Source organism: Geotrypetes seraphini, chromosome 2 (genome assembly GCF_902459505.1).
Source record: "Geotrypetes seraphini chromosome 2, aGeoSer1.1, whole genome shotgun sequence".
NCBI lineage: Eukaryota > Metazoa > Chordata > Amphibia > Gymnophiona > Dermophiidae > Geotrypetes > Geotrypetes seraphini.
The window spans coordinates 67,089,929-67,114,489 of record NC_047085.1 but is presented as its reverse complement, the minus strand read 5'-3'; the positions used below and the strand labels follow the sequence as shown (position 1 = coordinate 67,114,489).

Sequence of the window (24,561 nt, the reverse complement as noted above, 5' to 3'; positions counted from 1 at the left end):
AGAATATACATTCTTGGAATTCTTCCAATTCTAGCAGATGTGTAAAATAAAAAAAATAGCAGCTTTGGTGACTCCAACTGAATTTCTTTTATAAACAAAGATTTACCCTTATTCCATAAAAGGAGGAACATTTAATCACATGTTTTCTCTGAATACTAGAAGATTGCAGTTAATGCCAAAGCAAGGTCAATGTCAAATTAATTTCTGTCACAGAAACAACTCTAATAGAAACAATTTTACTAGGATTTTGAACAAAAAAAGAATTTTACCAGAAAAGGATTTTTAAACAAGTTTCTTCTAGTCAATGGTATGGATGTGCAGACTGGATAGGTCACAAGATGGTATGGATGTGCAGACTACATAAGGTCTTTTATCTGCTGTCATCTTCTGTTTCTATGGTAAGAATGAGTAGTAAAAACCAGGGTGGATTTGATTTAAATCATGCCCATGATATTATGAATGGACAGGACATGGACAGGAGGCAGATATTCTTATAGGTGGGTGACGTCATCCACAGAGCCCAATTCGGACAGTCCACAAGTGCAGCGTCACTTTAAAACTTGAAGACCGCTGCACTGCACATGCCCGCCGTCCAATCACAGTTAGGTAGCCAACTAGGGGAGGTGGGAGGATTTTAAGAATATCTGCCTGCTGTCCCTGGCTAACACCTGTTACAGATAAGTAACTGTGCTTTTATCCCAGGTCACGCAGGCAGCATATTCTTACATGTGGAACTCCCTAGCTGAACCCAAATGGAAAATAAATTTCTCAAAACTGTTTGGCCAAACCAACTATCTCATCTGCAATGATTCTCCAAACAGTAATGAGATGTGAAGGTATGGATTGAGGATCTGCCTTGCAGATGTCTTCAATAGGAGTTAACGTAGGTGAGCTACTGAAGTCGCCATTGTTCGCACTTTGTGTGCAGTGACATGGCCTTCAAGCGTCAGTTCAGCCTATGCATAGCAAAAGGATATACAGTCTGCCTGTCAAGTTGAGATGGTTCTCTTGATTACAGGAGCTCCAAGCCTGTTTGGATAAAATGACAGGAAGAACTGAATCGAAGTTCTGTGAGGTTTAGTCCAATCCAAGTTAATACACGAGGGCTCGTTAACAGTCCAATGTGTGCAGTGCAGCTTCACCAGGATGAGAATGTGGTCTTGGAAAGAATACAGGTAGAACTACAGGCTGGTTCAGATTAATACAGAGACAACCTTAGGGAGAAACTTTGGATGAATGTGAAGAACTACCCCTGTCATGGTGGTATTTTTAAAAGGTGGATCCGAAGATAGCACTTGACGTTCACAGATTATGCATGCAGATGTGATAGATATTAGAAATACTACTTTCCAAGTAAGATATCTGAGAGATGAAGTTGAGAGCCATTCAAAGGGAGGCTTCATTAAAGCAGAAAGTATTACATTAAGATCCCATGCCACTGGAGGAGGTCTGAGAGATGGTTTGGTATGAAAAAGTCCTTTCATGAATCTAGAAACCAGAGGATGAACAGACAATGGCTTCTTGTCTACTGGCAAATGCGAAGTAGAGAATGACAAAGAGACAAATTTTTCCCTGTTCCTGCAGGAACTCAATTTCCCTGCCCCGTTCCCGCAAATTTTGTCACTGGCACTGCCCCATTCCTGTAAGTTCTGCCTTAACCACACAAGCCTCAAACACTTATGATTTTAAAGTGTTTGAGGCTTGTGCAGATGAGGACAGAGCTTGCAGGAATGAGGCAGGGACAGGAAAATAACTCTCTGGGATGGGAAAATGAGTTCCCACAGGGAAGGGGAAAAATTTGTCAAGTGTCATTCTCTAATGGGAAGCACTAATAGCACTAAGGTGAACTCTTAAGACCAGAGCCGGAAAGGAAAGCACTGATGGCAATGGGTTAGTGATCAGATCATACAGTATCAGAAACTATAACTCTACTGAAAAAGGCTAGAAAAACTATTATGGAAATAAAATCATTAGGTCAAATAACCAAAGTAAAGCTCTTTTTAACATTTGGCGATGCTTAACAAATGCCAACAATAAGTTGTTACATTCTTCTTTTCCAGAAGCAGATGCCTTAGCAAAATTTTTCTACAAAAAAGTATCCCTCATAAGATTAGTTTCCTGCATTAAACTCTCAAGATTTTTCCTCGGTCTTTGATACTAATGCATCTGGAGTTCCCATAGATCAAACTTGGGTTATCTTTTGAGCTTGTAACTGAGACACAAATCTTACAATTATGCCATAAATTGAGGAAATGCAAGTACAGTATATCTTAGATCCCATTACCTCATATTTATTTGAGAGAATTCCTGCCCAAGCTATTGCAGGGCTAACTGAACTTATAAATTCTGCCTTAGAAGTCTATTTTTTTTTCTACCAATGTGGGCCATATAGTTCTTATGCCTCTGTTAAAAAAAGCTGACCTAGATCCAACTGATCCAACTATCCTGTTAAATTAGCAGCCAATCGCAAATATACCCCTGTTAACAAAAATGATGGAATCTATAATCCCCAGTCAACTCTCCACTTACTTGGAGAGATTTTCTGTTCTTTTGCCGTACCAGCATGGGTTTAGGCCAAATTTCAGTATAGAAACTTTGCTGATGTCTCTATTCTCAAAGGTTCAGCAATTGCATTTGAATAACAAATTTGCCATTCTATTGCAATTCGACTTGTCCGTGGCCTTTGATGTTGCCCATCATGACATCTTGATTTACCTGCTTTCAGAGATAGGCCTAGATCATGCAGTCTTTAAGCTGGTTTTCTAATTTCCTACGATTTCAATCTTATACTGTTAATATGAATGGTACAATGTCACTCCCCTGGAAATCATTGTCCCACATGGGATCACCTTTGCTCCCATATTTTTCAATATCTATAAGACCACTTTGAAATATCTTGAAACATCAATTTTTGAATCCCTGTACATTTATGCAGATGATATTTTCATCCTTCCTGAGGCAGACTCAAATCTTTCAAAGCTCTCTGCTAACATAATTCAATGCATAATGAAATTACAAGCTTGGGCATTCTCGGTTCAAATGAAATTAAATGAAGCCAAAACTAAACTCCTATGGCTTGGTCCAAAACTAGATCATCTCCCTTCTACTGTATCATTGCCGTCAGGGGCATCTCTACAGATTTGAGTTTTCCTCTAAGATCTTGGGTGCCATCGTAGATTCATCTCTCTCATTCAATGAACAAATTAGCTCTTTAGTAAAAAAAATGTTTCTTCAGCTCAGTTGTTACACAGAGGCCCCACAGCCTGCGCTCAAGCCTCTGATAAATCAACAGGCAAGCAACTCCCAGGGAAACAGATCCTGTGCTCTTGAAGAGACACAAAGCAGGCTAGCTCCACAGGTAGTCAATGAGATTGGCCTGGGAGTAGCAATCCACCCACACAGGACTGTGTCCTTTCCCTGGTGGAGTAAGTCCAAGAAGGGGACTTCCGAGTACCAAAGCCATGCAGAAATAAATTTGAAGACAGTAAAAATATCTGAAAATAACAAAAAGAAGCAGATCAGGTCAGAACACACCTTTAGAGTTCACTTGTAAAAGGAAAAACTGAAGAGGGAACTGTTCTCCACTGCAGAAGGAGAGGAGTTCAAAGATTTGAGGCTAGTGAGAAGTAACAGCTAACATACAGAAGCCCATGTCTTCGTTAAAGTAATCAAATTAAAGCAGCATATGGTTGCAATTATTACTGTTAAAGGTGATGCAACTAGTTTAGGGGCAGCAGTAGCGTACCTAGCATGTGTTAGCTGGAAAACCCCAGATATCATGAAAACTCAATGTATGGTAGGATAAACACTTTCAAAAGGAGTGTGGTAAAGTCCAATAAAGTAAATCAAACAGACAAAGCATAGACCAGATCACTTCAGCATGAAGGAAAAAGCCTCAGAAAAGGCCCTCCCACCTCACCAAAACGGCTTAAAGAGGCAGTCAAGCGGTCACCTCACTGGCAAAAAACCTTCAATTTATGTTCACGTCTTATGCTGTGCTGTATAATGCCAATGAACATTAAAGATAGAGGAATAAAATCCACTTATCCTGCTGATCGGTACAAACAGCTGCATCTATATCACTTGCAAAAACAAACAAAAAAACTGTAAAAACTAAACTTGATTGCAGCTCTGGCAGATCAGGAACTGTACTGGGCCTGCACAAAATATATATGCCTAATGCTTAGCTCGTGTGCAGATGTCATGCACAGTTCCCTCCCCCTTTCTCCAGGATATTCAGCACAAATAACGTGCATATAATTTGCATACTATGAGGGGTGTTCAATAATTTATCCGAGTATGAAAAAAAGTAGCAAGTGTGTTGAAACAAGTCTGTGCATGTTGTGACAAGTCTCAAGGTTACTCATGCACAGTTATGGCTCAGTGTGAGTTTAACATTTCAAGAGACAGGATGTCAGGAGAGCCCTCGTGTGAGTCAATTAAGAAACTGCTAGATTTGGAGCACCGTTCAGCGATAAAATTTTTCATAAAAGAAGGGAAAAAACCAAAGGAGATCCATGAACGCATGACTGCAGTTTATGGCGAGTCTGCCCACCACCCTACAAAGTAAAATTTTGAAGCAAGCAGTTTAACTGGGATAGCAAGTCCATTGAAAATAACCCTCAGACTGGTAGCCTGTGGAAGGACTTAATTTTGTCAAACAGACAAATTAAGGTTTCCCAAATAGTTGAAGAAATGGGCATCTCAGCATATCATGGAAAATTGGGCATGTCCAAGGTTAATGCAAGATGGGTTCCAAGAATGCTGATGCCATGTCAGAAGACCACGAAGCTCCAGTGCTGTCAGGAGAACTTGGAGATGCTCCAAGAAGACCAATTTTTTTTTTTTGTTTGGTAACTGGAGATGAAACTTGGGTCTATCACAGAGATCTTAAGTCCAAAATGGAGTCAATGCAGTGGAAGCATAAGTCATCCCCCAGCCCCCAAAAAGTTAAAGACAGAAAAATCTACAGTCAAAGTCATGGCAACTTTCTTCTGGGATGATGAAGGATTTTTGCTTCTGGAGTTCATGCCATACAAAACAATCATAACCAGGGAAAGTTATGCCAACACAATGATCGCTTTGCGGGAGTCAATCAAGAAGTAAAGGCGAGGAAAACTCAAAGTAGGCGTGCTGTTTCTTCATAACAATACGTTGGTGCATGTCACAAAAATCACAGGCTGCCATCCAAGAATGTGGGTTTCAGCAGCTGAACCATCCACTCTACAGCACTAACCTGGGACCCTGGTTAGTGCTGACACTAGTTCTCATGGGATCGCAAGAACTCCTGTCAACCAATAAGCTAGTACCTCTGCACAGGCAGGAATGGAGGAAAGTCGCTCCTGCCGTAGTTTACCACTGGACCACCAGGGATATGAAAGGTAAGCTGGGGACAATGTAAAGAGTTAAAACTTCTGAGAGTTGGCCGGAATAGGAGGCGAGAGGAAACTCTCCTGTCCTGGCCTACCGCTGGCCCACCAGGAGTTACAGCAGGCCCTGTGGAGGCCTTTAAGGCATCGGGAGAGAGGGGGCCAAGGTACTGAATCTTTCAGCGCAGGGAAGGAGAAGGGCTGGGTGCAGAGACTGACAGGGCAGGTGAGGGAATAAGGGAGGGGGCTGGATGCGGATCCTGGCAGAGTAGGGAGAGGGAGGAAACAAGGTTCAGAGCCTGACAGGAAGAGAGGGGGTCTGGGTGAAGAGACTGGCAGGGCACTTGAATATTAACAACCACCTCCCCCACCCCAGTTTATATTTGAGTCAACTCTTTTTCCTCCTTTTTTGGGGGGAAAAATTTACCTTGGTTTATAATTGAGTTAGTTTATATTTGATTTTATACAGTATTTGGAGATTGGGTACCACATGTCTCTTGAAAGTTTTGGTGCCATCCTTCAATGTTATCGTTTGTTCGATGCTGATCATTTAACATTCATTGATACATGTTACAAAGTTGAACTGGAAACAGTGGTGCTTAATGTCCTCTGCAATTCATTCAGCCAATATAGGTGTCTTCAAAGTAATTTGCTATTGGTACTGCTTCTTGAAGAAAGTCGAGATCTTCCTGTAATTCTCCAAATGATTGCACAACATTCTCAAGCAGTGCAAAGGCAAGGGCTGGTATCATGCAGATACAATGGGAAAATTTGTGATCACCTTTCTATTGCACTTTCAGTCCTTTGTGGCCTTATTATGAATGGGTCAAAAAATACTGCAATATCTGGGGGAAACGAGATAGAAAACAAATTAAATAAATAAAATATAGCAAAAGATTTCAAATGTGCACAATGAAAAAAAGCTGTGTAGCCATAAAAATTTACTTGAGTGGTATATTCAATGGAATATCCAAATGAGCAAGGCCAACAAAAATGGTAATAATTCTTAATGTGATATTGCAATTTAGTACTGAAGTGAATGGTGGGAGCAAAACTTACTATAACCATAAATAAATAAATATATATATATATATATATTTTTTTTTTTTAAAACACACACACTGTGAGCCAAAAAAAAAAAAACCCACCACCAAAATGTTTTTTGTCTTCTTTTCCACAGAACTCAGCTGATGCTGTCCTGAATGAAGTTGGTGTAAAACGTAGATATTTCCCATCGCACAACACTACCTTGTGAAAATGAACTGTGAACTGAATAAACACATCAAAAAGTTTTATGGCATATCTTGCAGAAAAATGTAAAGTCTAAAAGTAATGTTTTAATTAAGCAGATGTTTGCACAAAGGCACACCCTCAGTCTTGGCTGCCATTGATCTATGGACTTGTCAACAACGCTCTGCATCAGCTCAGCCCAAATAAAGATGATGTGCTGTTTAAGGTCTTCAACATCAGATATTGCTGTCTGGTAGATGCGTTCCTGTATCAGCCCCCAGATCCAGTTGTCACCTGGGTTTAGGACTGGTGAATTGACAGGCCAGAGATCTGGACCAATGAAGGGGTCTCCTGATGCAGCAGTTCTATGGTGTCCTTTACCTGATGTGCTGAGGCATTGTCCTGTTGGAAGATAAAGTAGTCTCCCAACATGTGATGGATCGCTAGCAACAGCTTCTGCATCAAGAGGACATCCTGGTAATATGCGCCATTTATCTTAACCCAAGGATTGATGAAGAGCATGTGAAACAGAGTTTCAAGATTGTGACCAAGACCATGACTGATTGGCTGTCCGGCGGGTCCGTAGTAGGCATTTGGCATTAACCTCACACTTCAATGTTTTTAAAGGCATGTACAGGTGATCATTCTGTGTGTTAATCGATGCAGCTATTGTAAAGCCGATGCTGTGCTCCAGGTACTTGGTCAAAAGCTGCTTGCACCATTTCAGGCATGTGTCTTTGTTGTGTAAAGTTGGGCACGACATTTAAGACACTAATTTCAGATTGTCATGAATTATCCTAACCACAGTTGTCTCGCTTATTCCTGCTTCTCTTGCTATTTAGCAAGTTGTTCAGTGTGTTTGCGATGCGTCCTCCTGACTTAGCACAAGATCGCGTACAACGCCAATGCACGTTTTATATGTGAATCGAGTGCAGTTGTCCACTGCCTGGCTTACAATCCACAGCATCTGTTGCTCGAACTTGCGTAGCAGCACATCAAGGCCATTTTTGTTCCAACAATCATTGACTACTGTAACCTTTAAGCAGTATCAAATTCTTTATCAGAATTCGGTCTTTTGCAGTGAAAACCATTTTGATACAGAGACTGTTTACAAATTATCATCTGCTTCTGCATATATCCCATTTTCACAAGATAGTGTTGTGATGCGGTGGGAAATATTTACAACATTTTACATCAGCTTCATTCAGGACACATGCACTAAATTTCATAAGAATCAGCTGAGTTCTGTGGAAGATACAACAAAAACCACAGGAAAAATTCCATGAAGCATACTCCACATGCTTTTTTCAGTTTACCTCTCCAACTTCTACATCCCTGTCCTTGCCAGCCCAGCTCTTAACAACTCAGATATGTATTTTTTTATTGTCCCATTTTGAACTTCAGAAATCTCATTTGACAATAGTTACACATTTCTATTAAAAGCTCAGTACAAAATATGACACTGGCCCGGATTCACTATACAGTGCCGATAACGGCAGCTGCCTAAAAAGTGGCCGCCGCTTGCATGTCAATCACACAACAGCGTTGTACAGAGAATCGCGCTTCCGGGAAAGATAGGCACTGGAAATGTAGGCCAGAATTTTTCACATTTCCGACACCTATGTCATGAATCACACCTATTTAGGCACTTTATGCTGCCTAGCACCACTTCTAGTGTTAATCATGCCCATAGTGGCATTAGGCGCAGGGCGGCACCTCCAGAGGCACAATTCCAGCATCTTTTCTTTAGGCGCCAGTAGGCACTTTAAATTTAAAATTATTTGCTGTTTCAAACAGCTTTTCCAAATTAACTTAGGCCACAATAGGGCACCTACAGGTGCCTAAGTTAAGGTGGCTAAGTTAAGGTGCCGTTTGTAGAATTTCCCCCTATGTGACTGAACATAAAGCTACAATGACACAGAGCAATGGCAAGAGCCCTTTTTTTTGCACCATTAATAAAAATACTAAGTCATTTAATGGAGAGCATTTCCACATCAAGAACAAACAAACACACTTCCTAAGAATGATGATTCAGAGAAGAGATTAAAGCTTGCCTGTCTAAAATCACGCCATCCTTGAAGTCATTTTGACATCTGGCAACAGCTAGCAACTCAATAGGTTTTCCAATTTAAATATTACATGACAGACTGGAAATTCTGGATGAAAAATACGAGCATGTCTATGACCATTTACATTGTTCATACCTACGTAGAAATAAAAGGTCAGCAAATAACTTCTGCAGGCATGGAAAAATATTTACTGATAGTTAAAACTTGGGCAAGACATTGCTAAGGTGCAAAGGAAAATGTGATTTTGTTTATAAGTTAAATTTAATCATACTTTGTAATTTCCTTTCCTTAGTCCTGTTGCACCAGTCACGGTGGGGGGAAAAAGTGCTCACCGCAAGTATGGGGACAAGGTCATCCACTACTCCGTGGACGGTGAATGGCCTCGTCTCTGCAGTTAAGAGAGGGAACGAACACGGTCACTGATCGCGCGCAGCCCCTTCCCTCCTTCCTACCTACCGATCGTCGCCGCATCTATCTCCCTCCCTCCCTTCCCCTTACGGCATGTTTTAATTTAATTTGTTCAAGCAGCCTAGTCTAGGAAACTTATCTAACTTGTAAAGTTTACATGTTCACAGGGTTCTGCTTCAGTACTTATGGAGAGAAATGCCTTCCATCTTTCCGATCATTGGTTTATTTATTTTTATTTATTCAATTTTCTATACTGTTCTCCCAGAGGAGCTCAGAACGGTTTACATGAATTTATTCAGGTACTCAAGCATGTTTCCCTATCTGTCCCGATGGGCTCACAATCTATCTAATGTACCTGGGGCAATGGGGGGATTAAGTGACTTGCCCAGGGTCACAAGGAGCAGCGTGGGTTTGAAACCACAACCCCAGCTGAGGCTGTAGCTTTAACCACTGCGCCACACTCTTCCTGAGAAAGTTTATCCTACTACTCTGGCCTAGGCAAGAGCCAGGTGGTGTCAAAGACTTTTGTTTCATGCTAGATAAAGGTTGTTATTATGGTTGCCTATACAAGCAAGTTCCTTCTGACCTATAGGCACACCTGACTTGTGCTCAAGCAATGTTTTGGGTGGAGGCCCATGTGGTTTAACTAGAGGATATCTGTAGAACAGTGACTTTCTCAGAATACAGCACCCCTGGGCTACACATTTTTTCTTGTGTCTCTATCTCCCTTTCTCCCCCACCCCCACCCCCCAATAGCACTGATGGAAAGGATGGAAATGCTGCACCAGCTGAAGAGATCCACTGCCTGAGACCCAAGCTCCATGCTGCCTGTACAGCAAGCAAAATGGTGTCTTGCTTCAGAAATCAATACCAGCATTTTCCACACATTCCCTCCTTCTCCCTCCACTTTCATCCAGTTTAAGTCCCTCACTGCACGCCCCCACCAATCCAGCATACGCCTCCATATCCACCTATACACCACTGGTGCTTGTCTGGCTTCAAAAGACCAGCAGCAGTGGCAAAGCAAGCTACAGTCACTGCAGGGCCAGACTATTCATCCAAGCAGCTGCTAGCTATGCCCCAAAACAGGAAGTGATGCCCGAGAAGGGCAGGATGGTCAGATGCGTGGATGAAGAGTCCAGCCCCACAGTGGCTGCAGCTTGTTTTGCCGCTACAACTGCTCATCTAGAGAAGCAGCAGTAGCAGTTTGGGTGACGGTGGAAGGGAGGTAGAGAAATATGCCACAGCACCCCTAAGAGTTCACTGAAGTCCACAGTTTGGAAACCACTGATCTACTTACTAATGGCATATAATTTATAAAAATACAACAGGTAGGCAATTCTTAAAATTAAAGAAATAACTCAAACCTTTAAGAGTTCCAGTAAATAGAGATCCAGGCTGAAAAATAACCATAAACTGTCTTGCTTTTTATGTATTTATCTACGGTAGTACTATTTAGTGTTCAATGTGAACACCAAAAACAAATATCAAAATGACAAATTTCAGCTGGGAAAACAAATTTCGTAACTCAGTCTGTGACAAGTTAATATTTTACCTTTTTCTACATTTAGCAAGCACATACTTTCTTCTACTGAAGAAAAATCTTGTAAATCAATTTATAACCATCACCAGGGTTATTTCTGGAAATCCAGTGCTAGAAACTAGAACGCTCTTCCAGAGGCTGTTATAGGGGAAAACACCCTCCAGGGATTCAAGACAAAGTTAGACAAGTTCCTGCTGAACCAGAACGTATGCAGGTCGGGCTGGTCCCAGTTAGGGCACTGATCTCTGACCTAGGAGCCACCGCGGGAGTGGTCTGACCCAGCAGCAGCAATTCTTATGTTCTTATGTCTAGGCACCAGCATTGAACATAGGGAGAATTGTTGGGCATGAGTGTGTAAGAGGGAAAGAGATGGTGCACATGGGGAAAGGAAGAAAGGAAAATCGTTGGGCATAGAGCAGGGGTGTCAAAGTCCCTCCTTGAGGGCTGCAATCCAGTCAGGTTTTCAGGATTTCCCCAATGAATATGCATGAGATTTATTTGCATGCACTGCTTTCATTGTATGCATATTCATTGGGGAAATCCTGAAAACCTGACTGGATTGCGGCCCTCGAGGAGGGACTTTGACACCCCTGGCATAGAGACATAGAGGAGTGAGGATGCATCCGGAATAGAAGGATAAGAGGGAGAAATGTTGGATATGGTGATGGAGAGGGAACAGAGGGACAGATTGAAGGGGATACAAGGGGGAGAAATGTTGGACATAGTGATGGAGGGAGAGATGTGGCATAGTGCTGGAGAGGGGAAAATGGGCATGGGGCTGGTGGGCAGTGGTGAAAAATGCTGCATATGATCCAGGGGATGAGAATGGAAGAAAACAATTTTATTTTCAATGATTTTATTTTCAATTTAGTGATCAAAATGTGTCTGTTTTGAGAATTTATATCTGCTTTCTATGTTTTGCACTATGGGATCCTTTTATTAAGGCGCGCTAACTGATTTAGTGTGTGCTAAAGATTAGTGCGCGCTAAATGCTAAGGCATCCATTATATTCTATGGGTGCCCTAGCATTTAGCGCACCTTAATAAAAGGACTCCTATATTTGTCTATTTTTCTATAATTGGTACTGAGGTGACATTGCATATTTTTAAGTCATCTGGCTTGACCTCTTTGAAAGAAAAAAAAAACAAAAAAAACACCCCAATATAAATGATAATTAACATTTTCTCTGCATACAGTGTGCTTCGTGTTTTTCTTTTTTTTCTAGTTATGTGGTTACCATTATGTATTAATAAGATTAAATTGCATGTATATGAAAAATGAATGGAGGAAATTTCATTACAATTAGTACTGTTATTATGAGGGTGGTGTCTGGGGTGGAGCTTGGGCAGGGGTACTCAGTTGATATTTGTTAAGACTTAAGGGGTACTTGGCTTGAAGAAGTTGAGAAACACTTGCCTAGTGGTTAGAGCTACAGCCTCAGCACCCTGAGGTAGTAGGTTCAAATCCCACATTGCTCCTTGTGACCCTGGACAAGTCACTCAATCCTCCATTGCCCCAGGTACATTAGATAAAATTGTGAGCCCAGTATGCAATTGTTCTCTGTTTATTTTAAGTTTGATTTTTTTACCTTTGAATCTCAGTCCACCACAGTAACCATTAAGCTACTTCTCTTTTTTAAATTCACTGTTTTTATCACAATTGTACTTATTTTTTCATACCTTTTTAATGTTTAATTTTTGGAATCAATATCACCAAACAGACTAGTTTTCAATAAACCTCAGTCCTAAGCCAGGGTATGTGGAGTATGATCTCGGTCTCTTAAATTTCCTGCTAACACTCATTGTTGTACAGATGGGATTTGCTATACCTGTATACATACTGTCTTTCTGTGGTTAAAATAAAAGCAGCTTGCAAATTATATACAGGTACTTTTCTGTACCTAGAGCAATGGAGGGTTAAGTGACTTGCTCAGTGTTACAACGTTGCAGCGGGAACTGAACCCAGATCTCAGAAACCTGCACCAACCGTTAGGCTACTCCTTCACTTGCATCAAGCCAGAGAGAGCTTCCTTCTGGATTTAATTAAATACAAGTGTAGACAACCGAGTGTATTTGGAACTTCCTTGCGACACCCTAATATCATGAGAAATATTTCTCTATTTTTGCCACATCTCAGTGATCAAATGCTATTCTGGAAAGGTTGATATTCAAAGTAATTTAACTGGCCAGAAATAGCACCTGGCCAGTTAAATCACTTGTGAGGGCCAATGAATATCACCAGACCACTGAACTGAAAACAGACTACTTTGTGGGTAGTCCGGGGGAACAAAGTCAGCACTTATGAGGTTAATTTAATCGCCTAAGATCAGCGGTCAAAAGGACTGCTTAAAATTCCTTCTTGTCTTTGGGATGTCACTTATGTGGTTAAGCGCTAAACATCGCACTTAACCACATAAGAGATAGTTGGCTACATAAACGCAGTTCTATTCTCTCCCTCCTATATCCCAAGTTAGTGCCCCCTTCCTCCCTCTCTCCCTTCTGTGTCCTATGTTCATGCCTCCTCACTTCCTTCTGTGTCCCATGTTTATGCTCCCTCCTTTCCCACTTTGTCTCAAGTTCATGCCTCCCCTGCCTTCTAGCCTTTGTCCCAAAATCGTGCCCCTCCCATGTCCCAATACTTCCTACCCCCACCCTCTTTCTCCCTTTGTCCCAGATCATGTCCCCTCTCTCCCTTACTCGCTCAAGGCGCACTCACTTCTTTCAGTGCCTCCAGCTGGGCTGCTCCTTCTGCCTTCAGCGGCATTTGCAGGGATGTACAGGCAGTGGTTCACACGCTGCACAGGGCTGACCCACAAGCCTTCCCTCTGACGTCAACTCCGACGTTGGAGAGTTTTCTGGGTCAGCTACGTGCTGCGAGAAAGAACAACTGATGTGTCCTTCCATCAAGTGCCGCCGAAAGCAGGAGGAAACTGGGAACCCCCACTGACCCGGAAGGCTTTCCTCTGATGTCAGCTGACATCAGGGAGAAGCCTTCTGGGTTGGCTTCGGCGGAGGGGGACAGGTAGGAAGGAGGGATCGCCGCCAGCGGCTTCAGCAGAGGGGGGCGAGCAGAAAGGAGGGATCCCTGGTGGCAGCTTCTACATAGGGGGGTAGGCAGGCAATATCCTCAGCAGCAGCAACCAGTGCCGCATACCCCCAATAAGCAGCTCGCGTACCTTAGGCACTCCTTCCTTATGAGCACACCAAGAGGCTAAGTACACAAAAAATTGCTAATACAATCTTGCTCAACATAAATAATGCACAAATTGAAGCCCCCAAATTATTTTATCCCCAACCACAATTAACAGAAAAACACTCAAATTACCGTATTTTTTGCTCCATAAGACGCACCTGACCATAAGACGCACCCTAGATTTAGAGGAGGAACAACCAAGAAAAAAAATAGTCTGAACCAAATTGTGCCTCTGAACCTAACCCCATAGAAAAATAGACAAATATACTGCAGCAGACAGATTTTGATCTCTAAATTGAAATCCTACCTTTGTTGTCTGGTGATTTCTGGTTGCACTAGATAGAAGAAAGAAAACTAACTTTGTTTCTTTCCTTACTTCCTCAGGCCCAACAATTGTCTCTATTTCCTCCCTATGTCCCGAATTCTTGCCCCTGCTCCCTCACTGCCTTCCAGCCTTTGCCCTTCCTCCCTCCCGCACCAAAGCCTGCCTCCCTTCCCGCTGATTCCTACTCCCAAGTCTGCCGCAACTCCACAAAGGGAAGGGACGGTGGCATGCAATCGGGCCCATAAGCCTTCCCCATCAGAATTGACGTCGGGGCAAGATTTATGGGCCCAATTGTACTCCGCCGGCCCTTCTCTTCCTTTCCTGCAGTGGCGAGCGTGTAATAGGGCAGCAAGCAGCACCAGCAGCGGCAGGGGGAGATGAGCAGCAGTAGAACGCCGGAGGGGGGTTGAGGTGTATTCACTCCTTAAGATGCACCCCCCTTTTTGGGGGTGGAAAAAGTGCATCTTATGGAGCAAAAATACAGTATCACTGTGGAGATTAGGTAGCATATAGATTACATTAATGGAGTTGGGAACTAGAACTCAAAGTTTAAATCTTGGTTATACAGTCGACTCCACTTAAGTGCAAGCCCTCCGGACCGGACTGCGATGTGCGCTTAAACAGAGTACCACTTTTTAGTCATGAAAAATCACAGTACGCTGTAGTCAAATACAATAAAACTTTTATTCAGCAAAAAAACACACAATTTAACACCGTTCAGTTTTAGAACCAGCACTGTTCTGTCTAATGCAATATACACTGTAAACCTTTTTTAAACCAACTCTACTGAAATAATCAGTCATTGTTTTCTGCACGCAGATTGCACAATTCAGGCTGTGTATCTGACTACTGATGCTGTAAAACTGTCCATAGTCGTGACATCCATTTATCTCCAGATAACAACGCAGCGTGTGTAAGGACTTCAGCGCATCCAAAAAGGAAACAATCTCTGCAGATGTTTCATTAGTCGTGATGACCGCGGCAGTATCTCCGTCCCTCATCAGACTCTTGGTTGTCTGCAGTGTTTTTTATGACTGTACAGATATTGGAATTAGTGCTGTCAGCTGATGTGGGCAAATCGTTGTCAACAGCGACATACAGCTCAAACTCTTGTGGCAAGAGTCCAACTGGGAGTTTAATGGACGAAGTGTCAGCTTCATTTGTCTCATCAGATGTGTAAACGAAATTTGCCTGTCAATAGCAATTTGAAATTGTTGATGAGACTCGACTCCACGCTTCCCGTACCATGTGAAGAAAGTCGAGCAACTGTCATTTTTCTCACGAGCTCAGCAGCTCGTGTGCTGGATTCCGTGCTTGCATCAATCACTGCCATCACATATCTTAAGATGAGCGACCTGTAATGACATTTGAAGTTGGCGATTTGTGTTTGGTGGCAGAAACACGAGTTTGATGTTGGTCAGTCTGTATGCTGCAGTTATCACACAGCATTACAATGTGCCTCCTATGCCTTCTCATCAGATTGTCAAGCTTCTGCAACCATTCAATCCACAGTGTCGCCATCATCTATGCATTTTTGTTGCTTTCATATTAAACAGGCAGGCGTTTAATGTTTTTGAAGCACTGAGGATTTTGATTCTTCCCAATCAGCAGTGGCTCAAGCTTTTCACTACCATCCATAATGCAACTGAGCAGCAATGTCAATCATTCCTTTGGCACCCAGTACAGGCCGTCTTATCGGCATTGAAAACGTTGCATGGTTCATATCCACCAGTGACTGATGGCAACACTTCCATGATCCATCTTTCTGCACCAAACTTATTCACATCTTGTTTTTTGCCATGCTGCTTCTTAAATTTTATGCCATTACGAACTTTCCACCACTCTAGCCATCCGTTTGTTGCTTTGAAGTCTTCTACGCCCAGTTTTTCGGATAGCTGTGCTGCTTTCTCCATCAGCAGAGGCCCACTGATTGGCAGTTGACAACTTCTAGCTTCAGCAAACCATCGCAACGCCTGTTCAACGTCTCCAGCCTTCCCAATTCTTTTCCGTTTCCTGGTAGGATTGCTGCTGCTTTGCCAGTCTTTCAATATGGCTAACTTTTTTTTGTGAATCCGAAAAATCTGGCTAGGATGAACGCTGTAATGTTTTGCAATAGAGACCTACATCTCCTGTTGGTCAAGTCTCTTTAAGACATCGACACGTTCAGCCAAAGACAATGACTTTTGACCAGTGTGTTGGGCACGTTCAGCCAAAGACAAAGATTTTTCTCTACGCGATGCCATGGTGCAGTTCTGAAAGTTCGAACTCCTGGCCAGGCCTAGACTGCTGATCCAAAACACGTGGCTCATCCACATGAGAGCATGATTGCTTTTAACCGGAGTGAAAGTAACGTGAATGAATAGAGGTGGGACCTATAACACCAGTGCGCATAAGCGGATTGTGTGCTTATCAGAATTGCAATTATCCGGAGTTTATGTCCATTGACTTTAATGTAAAAAAAAAAAAAACCAACCCAGGACCATGGTGGTAGGCTGTGGATAACCGAAGCATGCACTTAACCGATGTGCACTCAGGTGGAATCAACTGTACTATTAGCACTGGTTCCAACCCTGGCCAAGACACTTGGACCAAATTTACATGTTTTCTGCTCCATGAAGCTAGGCAAGAAAAAGTGATGTTTTTATTTTCTAACTTTAATATTTGTGTTTTAAGGAGAGGGGGGGGGAAAAAAAAAGTGAGAGAGAAAGAAAAGAAAAGAGCTTTAACTTAGTTGACCTTATTGGAACACACAACTTTACATGGTCCCCAATAGAACAAACTATCTTATTTTTTGCTCCATAAGACACACCCTAGATTTAGAGGAGGAAAGCAAGAAAAAAAACATTCTGAACCAAATTCTCTCTGCCAGGCTCTGTACCCAACTCCATACTTCTTGCCAGGTTCTGCACCCTATCCCCCCACCCTGCCAGGCTCTGTACCCTGCCCCCCCCTCTGGTGGGCTAGTGGTAGGCCGGGACAGGGCACAGGGCAGGCAGGCCTAGTAGCCTAGTGACAAGCAGACAGACAGGCAGGCCCCATACCCCCCAATACCTTAAATCATCACCCATCTCCCCACATGCTCCCCAGTACCTTAAATCATCCCCCCCCCTAGTACCTTTTTTATCATACCCCTTGTACCTTTTTAATCATACCCCCATACCTTTTTTTTTTTTTTAATTCTTTCCTCCCTCCCTCGACAGCTCCTTACTATTTCCGGGCAGCAGGCACACGATTCAGGAGTGCGGTGGTCAGGGACAAGCCTTACACGCTCCCGTTTGGGCCCGTGCCGCTTTCCGAATGGCTGCCAGCAGTTCTCGCGAGTCCCGCGAGAACTGCAGCCAGCCATTCGGAAAGCGGCACGGGCCCAAGCAGGAGCGTGTAAAGCTTGGCCCTGACCGCTGAACTCCTGACTCGTGCGCCTGCTGCCAGGAAATACAGAGCCTACACTGGACCACGAGGCTTGGAAAAAGGTTTGGCAACGACAGCGGTGGGGGGGGGGGTTTGGTTTTTTTAAAAAAAAAAAAAGGTAGTGCGGCGCAGGGGGGTGTTTTGCAATTGCACAGGGGGCAGGCGGGAAGTGTTTAACAAGGTGGTGCAACTGATGCGCGGGGGGAGAGGGTGTTGCAGCTGTGCAGATTCAAATTTTGCACCTTTGCTTCATAACAAAGAAAAATGGGGAGACCCAATGATCCACAGTGAAAACAATCCACCGATGAAAACAAAAACTGTGGATACAGATGTTCTGGAGATAATTTATTAAACACTGACATATAAAACCATGAAAATTCAATTAAAAAAGTACAATGCTAAAAAATATAGTGCTTCATAAGACACGCCGAGATTTCCACCCATTTTTGGGTGGAAAAAATTGCGTCTTATGGAGCGAAAAATACGGTATATACATTAATACTAAAAAATTTTGACCATCATTAATGAAGCTACCACAAAATGGTCACTTTGAATCTGTCCTGGTAGGGTACACTGGATACAATCAAAATTGTACTAACTCCACAGATTAATTATATATTGATGATGCTACCCTGACACTACTCTAGAGAATTTTACAAACAAACTGATTCAAAATTGTCTAAATTCTATTTGGAAAAATAAACCTCCAAGGATAGCCACGAAAACTCTTAAAGCTGATAAGGGTGGTGTTAACTTTCCTGATTTTTATTCTTATCATACTGCTTTCTCTGTTTTGCTATGGTAAATTTGTGCAACAAGAACCTCTATGCTTGTAACTTGATCGGGAAATGCTTCCAATTACTTGGCCAAACAGAAGTACAAAAAAAAGCAAATGGAGGTGTCCTTTCAACCAAACAAGTCTTTATTCAAAACATCCCTACAAGGATTCAAGTTTCGGCATGTGAAACAACACCTTCCTTAGGGGGCACTGGTATACAAGCGATAAGAAACGCTGCAATAAAACACTGGAAGTACTGAGCTTAAAAAGGGCTAGATTTACAAAGCAAACCGATCATGTACAATCGGTTTGTGACCCCGGCTTGATTCACTTACCTCTTTGCCGACCATCCTCCCAATACCATGCAAAGTAGGCAGGGACACGATTCACAAAGCAAAACCATGCAACACTGACTGGACTGGCCGATCACAAACAAGCGACTGCTGCTGGAACAATGGTCAAATACTTGGCAGCTAGGCTTCAATGCTAAAAAATGCAAAATAATGCACTTGGGCAAGAGAAACCCGCGTAGAACTTATGTACTAAATGGTGAGACCTTGGTTAGGACCACGGAGGAACGCGATCTAGGGGTGATCATTAGCGAGGACATGAAAGTTGCCAATCAAGTGGAGAAGGCTTCCTCCAGGGCAAGACAAATGATGGGGTGTATCCGCAGAAGTTTCGTCAGCAGGAGACCGGAAGTTATGATGCCGTTGTACAGAGCCATGGTGAGGCCTCACTTGGAGTACTGTGTTCAGTTTTGGAGACCACACTACCGAAAGGACGTGCTGAGGATTGAGTCAGTTCAGCGGACGGCCACCATGATGGTCATGGGGCTCAAGGATCTCACGTATGAAGAAAGACTAAAGAAATTGCGGCTGTACTCACTTGAGGAAAGAAGAGAACGGGGAGATATGATTGAAATGTATAAGTACATCACGGGACGCATTGAGTCAGAAGATGATATCTTCTGGCTCATGGGACCCTCGACCACCAGAGGGCATCCGCTGAAAATCAGGGGAGGGAAGTTTCATGGCGACTCCAGGAAGTACTTCTTCACCGAAAGAGTGGTGGATCATTGGAACAGACTCCCACTCCAGGTGATAAAGGCCAGCAGCGTGACGGATTTTAAGAAAAAATGGGATACTCACGTGGGATCTTTAAGGGAGTAAATTCAGGGGGGGGGATACTTGGAATGGGCAGACTTGGTGGGCTATAGCCCTTTTCTGACGTTTTTCTATGTTTCTATGAGGACCAGTTGCTGAAGCCCTTTCTGTCTGCCCTGTCTTCTGCCGCCCTGCTTTCTGCAGTCAGCCCTGGTTCAGCGCCATAACTCGATCAGTTAGTAGAGGGATGAAACGCTCTATTTTCAACATCATTTGTGCAGCTTCTTTCTCCCTATTCGGTGGAACTGAAACTCATAGCTGTAAGCCACCTGCCTGCTGTATAAGCCGCCTGCATGTCCTGATCGCCTGCCCCGACTCTCCCAACCTTCCCCTGGGTCCAGCACATGCAATAGTAGTTAATGGAGCTCAGCCCAATAACCTGTTCCCAATCTTCCAGCCCTGAGCTCCTACTCTCTGCCGCCTTCCCTGCAGTGCGAGCCCGCAGGTTTAAAGCGGGGCTGCACGCCACAGTGCAGCTCCGCTTTAAACCCATGGGGCTCGCACTGCACGAAAGGCAGCAGAGAGCAGGAGAGTCTGGGCGGCAAGATTGCCTGGAAGTAGAGAGCAGGAGAGCCAGCCCATGCGAAGGATTTAAAAAAAAAAAACAACAACAAAAAGTTGCAGCTGGACGGGCATGCGCAGACCATCTACAGATGGTCTGCGCATGCGTGGGGATCGCTTAACCGCAAGCCGTGCCTGCAGATGGGGGTGTTCCTCCGATCGCCCTCATCTGCATATTTTGGCTTAAAGAATTCGTCGGCCTGCCCAAATCAGGCCCAATCGGACAGGTTAGTGAATCCAGGCCAAACTGTGATACATAAGCAGTTTGTAAGCTCAATACTTCTGTGGTACATGGAGTTTGTAAATGCAATACTTTCAGCGTTTTTCTTATCACTTATATACCAGTGCCTCCTAAGGAAGGCGTTGTTTCATACGTCAAAACGTGGATCCTTGTTGGGACATTTTGAATAAAGACTTGTTTGGCTTAAACGACACATCCCCTTGCCTTTTTTTGTTGTTCTGCTGTTTCTAATTACTTCCAACTTGTATAATACCTCCCAAGATCATAGATTGTAAACTTTTATTAGACACTCATAAAGCCTTATTATTATTAGACAAATGTCTAAAAATATTAGACAAATGTCTAAAAATCGGTTGTTAGAACTCCCTTAATGTCACTTTGATATAATCCCAAATTTAAAAATGATCACTCAACTATATTCTGGCCTCTTTAACTTTGTCGACCTTTATTTCCAATCAAGACAACCGCACTACCGTACACGTCATTATGTGAAAGCGAAACAAATACTGTACTCGTTTCTACAATCATAAAATAACAAAGTGAATAGTGCTACAATAACTAACTCTCGATAAAATAAAGCAAGATTAACTTTTCGAACTAATCCCTAAGCTATCACGGGAACTAAAAACGGCACACACACAAGGAAGATCAAACTACTATAAGCAACATAGCAAAACATGAACAGGAAGATAATGTTTTATAGTACAAAGTCTCACCCCATCCGTGCCTCACCTTTTTTTTATTTTTTTTTATATCAACGCTCACATTGGGGCAAGCTAAAGTTGTAGCCGTTCTAGTTCTACCTCTGAAAGGTTCACAGATCCTAAAGAAACGGTGTTGAGTTGTTACTCTTAGCGGTAGCTGCATACTACTCCCCAAGGCCCGGGGATCGCCTTCACTAAATCCAAGCAACAACAGGAAGCGAGCCCAGGTCCCCGGAGATAGAGGCCACCGTAGCCCCAAGAGCAGGTCCAGAGCGCTTCGCTCGTATTCTCCAGGCTCGAACCAGGCCCGACAGGAGCTCGGTGCCCAGAGGAGTCCTAAACGGAGAGGAATCAGAAATCAGACCAAACTTGGGGGGGGGGGGGGGCTGGAAGCAAAGAAGAAAGTAAGAAAAGCCCGGCTCCGCCACAGTCCACGGGCCGTCCTTTACCTTTCACTGCACGCTCCGACCCTCCCTGCGGCAGCTATGAACAGGAAACGGGAGCCGTGAGGAGGATTTCGACCAGGGCGGCGCTTGGGAAAATGCGAACAGCTCGCGTAGCTTCCCCCCGCGCGCCTGATCTCAACGCTCACAACCTCTAGTCTACAGCAACGGCCTCGCCACTCACCCCCGGCCTGGCGTCACCTGGAGCGAAAGGAGGTGCGCGTGCTCAAACTGCTAGCTAGCAGTTAAGACACAGCCACCTCCCCCTGCGCACGCTCCCCGGTTTACGTCAATCGGTCACCCGCTCAGTCTGGCAACGTCTAGCGTTCGGAGATAGAAGGAAATGATTATTCCCGGAAACAGCCTCTCGATTTAGAGCCCCTCCCCCCTCACCTATAAAAAAAAACAAAAACCCAACAAACTCTCAGTCTGAAACTAGTGTACACACGGTGGGTTAGTTTGGTTTCCCGGTTTAGGGATAAACCCGACCGCAGCGACTTCCGTGGTTTCATTCTCGGCTGCCGTTCGGTACTTTTAGTTACTATGGGGGACTAGAGCAGTGGTTTCCAACCCTGTCCTGGAGCACCACCAGCCAGTCGGGTTTTTGGGATAACCCTAATGAATATGCATGAGAGAGATTTGCATATAATGGAGGTGACAGGCATACAAATCTGCTCCGTGCATATACATTAGGGCTATCCTGAAAACCTGACTGGCTGGTGGTCTTCCAGGACAGGGTTGGGAACCACTGGACTAGAGGACGTAGGGCTCTTGTAATAGCAAGAGTGGCTCCTACTGCTTAGTTCTAGGCCTCCGGAGGTTGGTTGGATCTGGATCCCTGTGATCAGGACGCCGGGAGTTGTTGCCTATTCCCTTGAAAATTACTAGGACGGACTTTGCGGTTGCAGCACTGAAAGTATTTTCTGAGGCAGATTCACCTTGAAAAGCACTCTTAGGTTGTTGCGATTCTTGCTTTGGATGAGAAAGTGGTCATATAGTCTACATGCCTTTCATCTTTTGAGTGGCCTCCTCTATACAATCACTAAAGAAGTCATCACCCATGCAGGGTATGTTGGAAAGACAATCTTGAATTAAATCTAGGGGATCTTAAAAGTAAAGTCAGCACTCACAAATTATCTCAACTAAATAGTGCCCAAAAAAAAAAATATCAACAAATAGTACAAGTGGCAAATACAACCCAAAGCACTTCATCACAAAATAAAAAGAGATAAAACAATCAAATAAATTATTACTTGATGAATGTGCTCAGTACCCCCAAATACACTGGTCAATAGAACTATAGACCAATGAAACAGAGAACCATCATTGCACAAACTGTTCTCCGATAGACCTATCCCAAATACAAGCAGCAGAGAAACTGTGTGGTCATACAACAGTAATAGTAATGATAATAATATCAACACAGGTTTTCTGCTGCTTGTATTTGGGATAGGTCTATCGGAGAACAGTTTCTGCAATGATGGTTCTCCGTTTGATTGGCCTACAGTTATATTGACCGATGTGTTTGGGGGGAGTCAGAGGAGGAGAGCAAGGGGTAGGCTAAATGTTAGCACTGCCACAGTGTGAGAGGCTACATCAAAGGCATCAAATGTAGCGCAAGCCATGTATTTCCTAGTTTCCAGAAGGTAATGTCAGTAAACCACTAAGGCCCAGATTCTCAAAACTTTAAATCAGTCACCAAACTGGTTTCCGGACGGTTTAGACCAAGGGTCTCAAAGTCCCTCCTTGAGGACCGCAATCCAGTCGGGTTTTCAGGGTTTCCCCAATGAATATGCACTGAAAGCAGTGCATGCACATAGATCTCATGCATATTCATTGGGGAAATCCGGAAAACCCGACTGGATTGCGGCCCTCAAGGAGGGACTTTGAGACCCCCTGGTTTAGACTGCATGCATTTTAGCGGTGGATTATCAAAATGGCTTATTTCTGTCTTTAGCAAGCTTTCTAGCTTTCCAGTGGATTCTTAAAAATTGCCGCACCATTCTCCAAGAGTGGCATCATCTATTGGCAACAAAAATCGGCAACTGGTCTGGGAGTGCCAGTACAGTGAGCACTGTTAAAAGTGCATCTTGTGGCATATGTGTTGACTGTGGCTAATGAAAAAAATTACATGAAGAATCATAAATTGTCATCTATTTTATTTTTGGTGGGAGTCAGTGCCCACTCCCTCCTGCCATGCAGAACACCCCTTCACCCTGCCCCCCCCCCCCGTGCCAAGCACCCCTGAGCCACTGCCCATCCCCCAGCCCCCCAAAATGGCAGGAGGGATGCCCACTCCCCCGTACCTTTTAAAAAAGTTGGAAACAGGAGGCCAATTCTGAGGCTGCTGTTTCGGACGACCAGTCCTAAATGATGGGCCTTCCCCTCCATAGTGCATCATGTGATACATGGTGAGGGGCCAAAGGCCCTGATTGGTTCAGTCACCTAAGGCTTTTTCTGAGTCAGTCAGGCCTTAGGCACCTCCCTCTGCATCCAGGATACTGAGAGAGGAGCCTAAGGCCCTAATTGAATCAATCAGGGCCTTTGACCCCCCCTATCCATGCATCATATGATGCACTGCGGAAAGGAAGACTCGTCATTTAGGACTGGCGGCCCGAAGCAGGAGCCTCAGAGCGGGGGGGGAGTGTCCAGTGGCAAGAGGGAGAGAGCTTCCCTCCTGCCATTTTTGAGGGGTTTGGAGGGGGAGATGGTGGCTCGGGGGAGGGGCATGGCATGGGGGTGTTCTGTGTGGCAGGAGGGAGTAGGCATCCCTCCAGCCTATTTATGGGAAGGGGGAAAGGATTGGTTTGGGGGAATCAGTGGCACAGGGGAGGGGTGTCAGCACAGGGGGGAGGATCTGTTAGGGCACTGTGCATGTCAATCGCTCACTGAGCAACTAATCAGTCACGTTTGCATACAAATGATTTGCACCTTTGTGCATCAATCGCTGCTTGAGAATCGGCCAATAGCGATCCAGTTAGTACCTTTAGTGCATCTAGATTTTTTTAAATCCATCACCATTTTTCTCTCCACCACCTCCCTCGGGAGGGAATTCCAAGCATTCACCACCCTCTTCATGAAAAATAATTTCCTAACATTACTCCTAAGTCTATCACCCCTCAAC

At 43.9% G+C, this 24,561-nt stretch overlaps 1 protein-coding gene across 5 annotated transcripts in view; it reads right to left on the bottom strand.

The window, feature by feature from the left end:
* RNF19A (ring finger protein 19A, RBR E3 ubiquitin protein ligase) overlaps positions 1 to 21,773 on the bottom strand; it is a 146,171-nt gene extending 124,398 nt beyond the window's left edge. Inside the window, exons 1-2 of one of the 5 annotated variants that reach the window (XM_033933130.1) lie at positions 21,444 to 21,768; positions 21,023 to 21,330 (exon numbers count right to left, since the gene is read on the bottom strand). The gene's annotated coding sequence lies outside the window, so the exon portion shown is untranslated. Of the gene's footprint in view, positions 1 to 5,796; positions 6,181 to 21,022; positions 21,331 to 21,443 lie in introns of those variants that run through there. The other 4 variants (XM_033933133.1, XM_033933132.1, XM_033933129.1 and 1 more) reach the window with 4 other exon arrangements.
* Between the last annotated feature and the right edge of the window lie 2,788 nt (positions 21,774 to 24,561).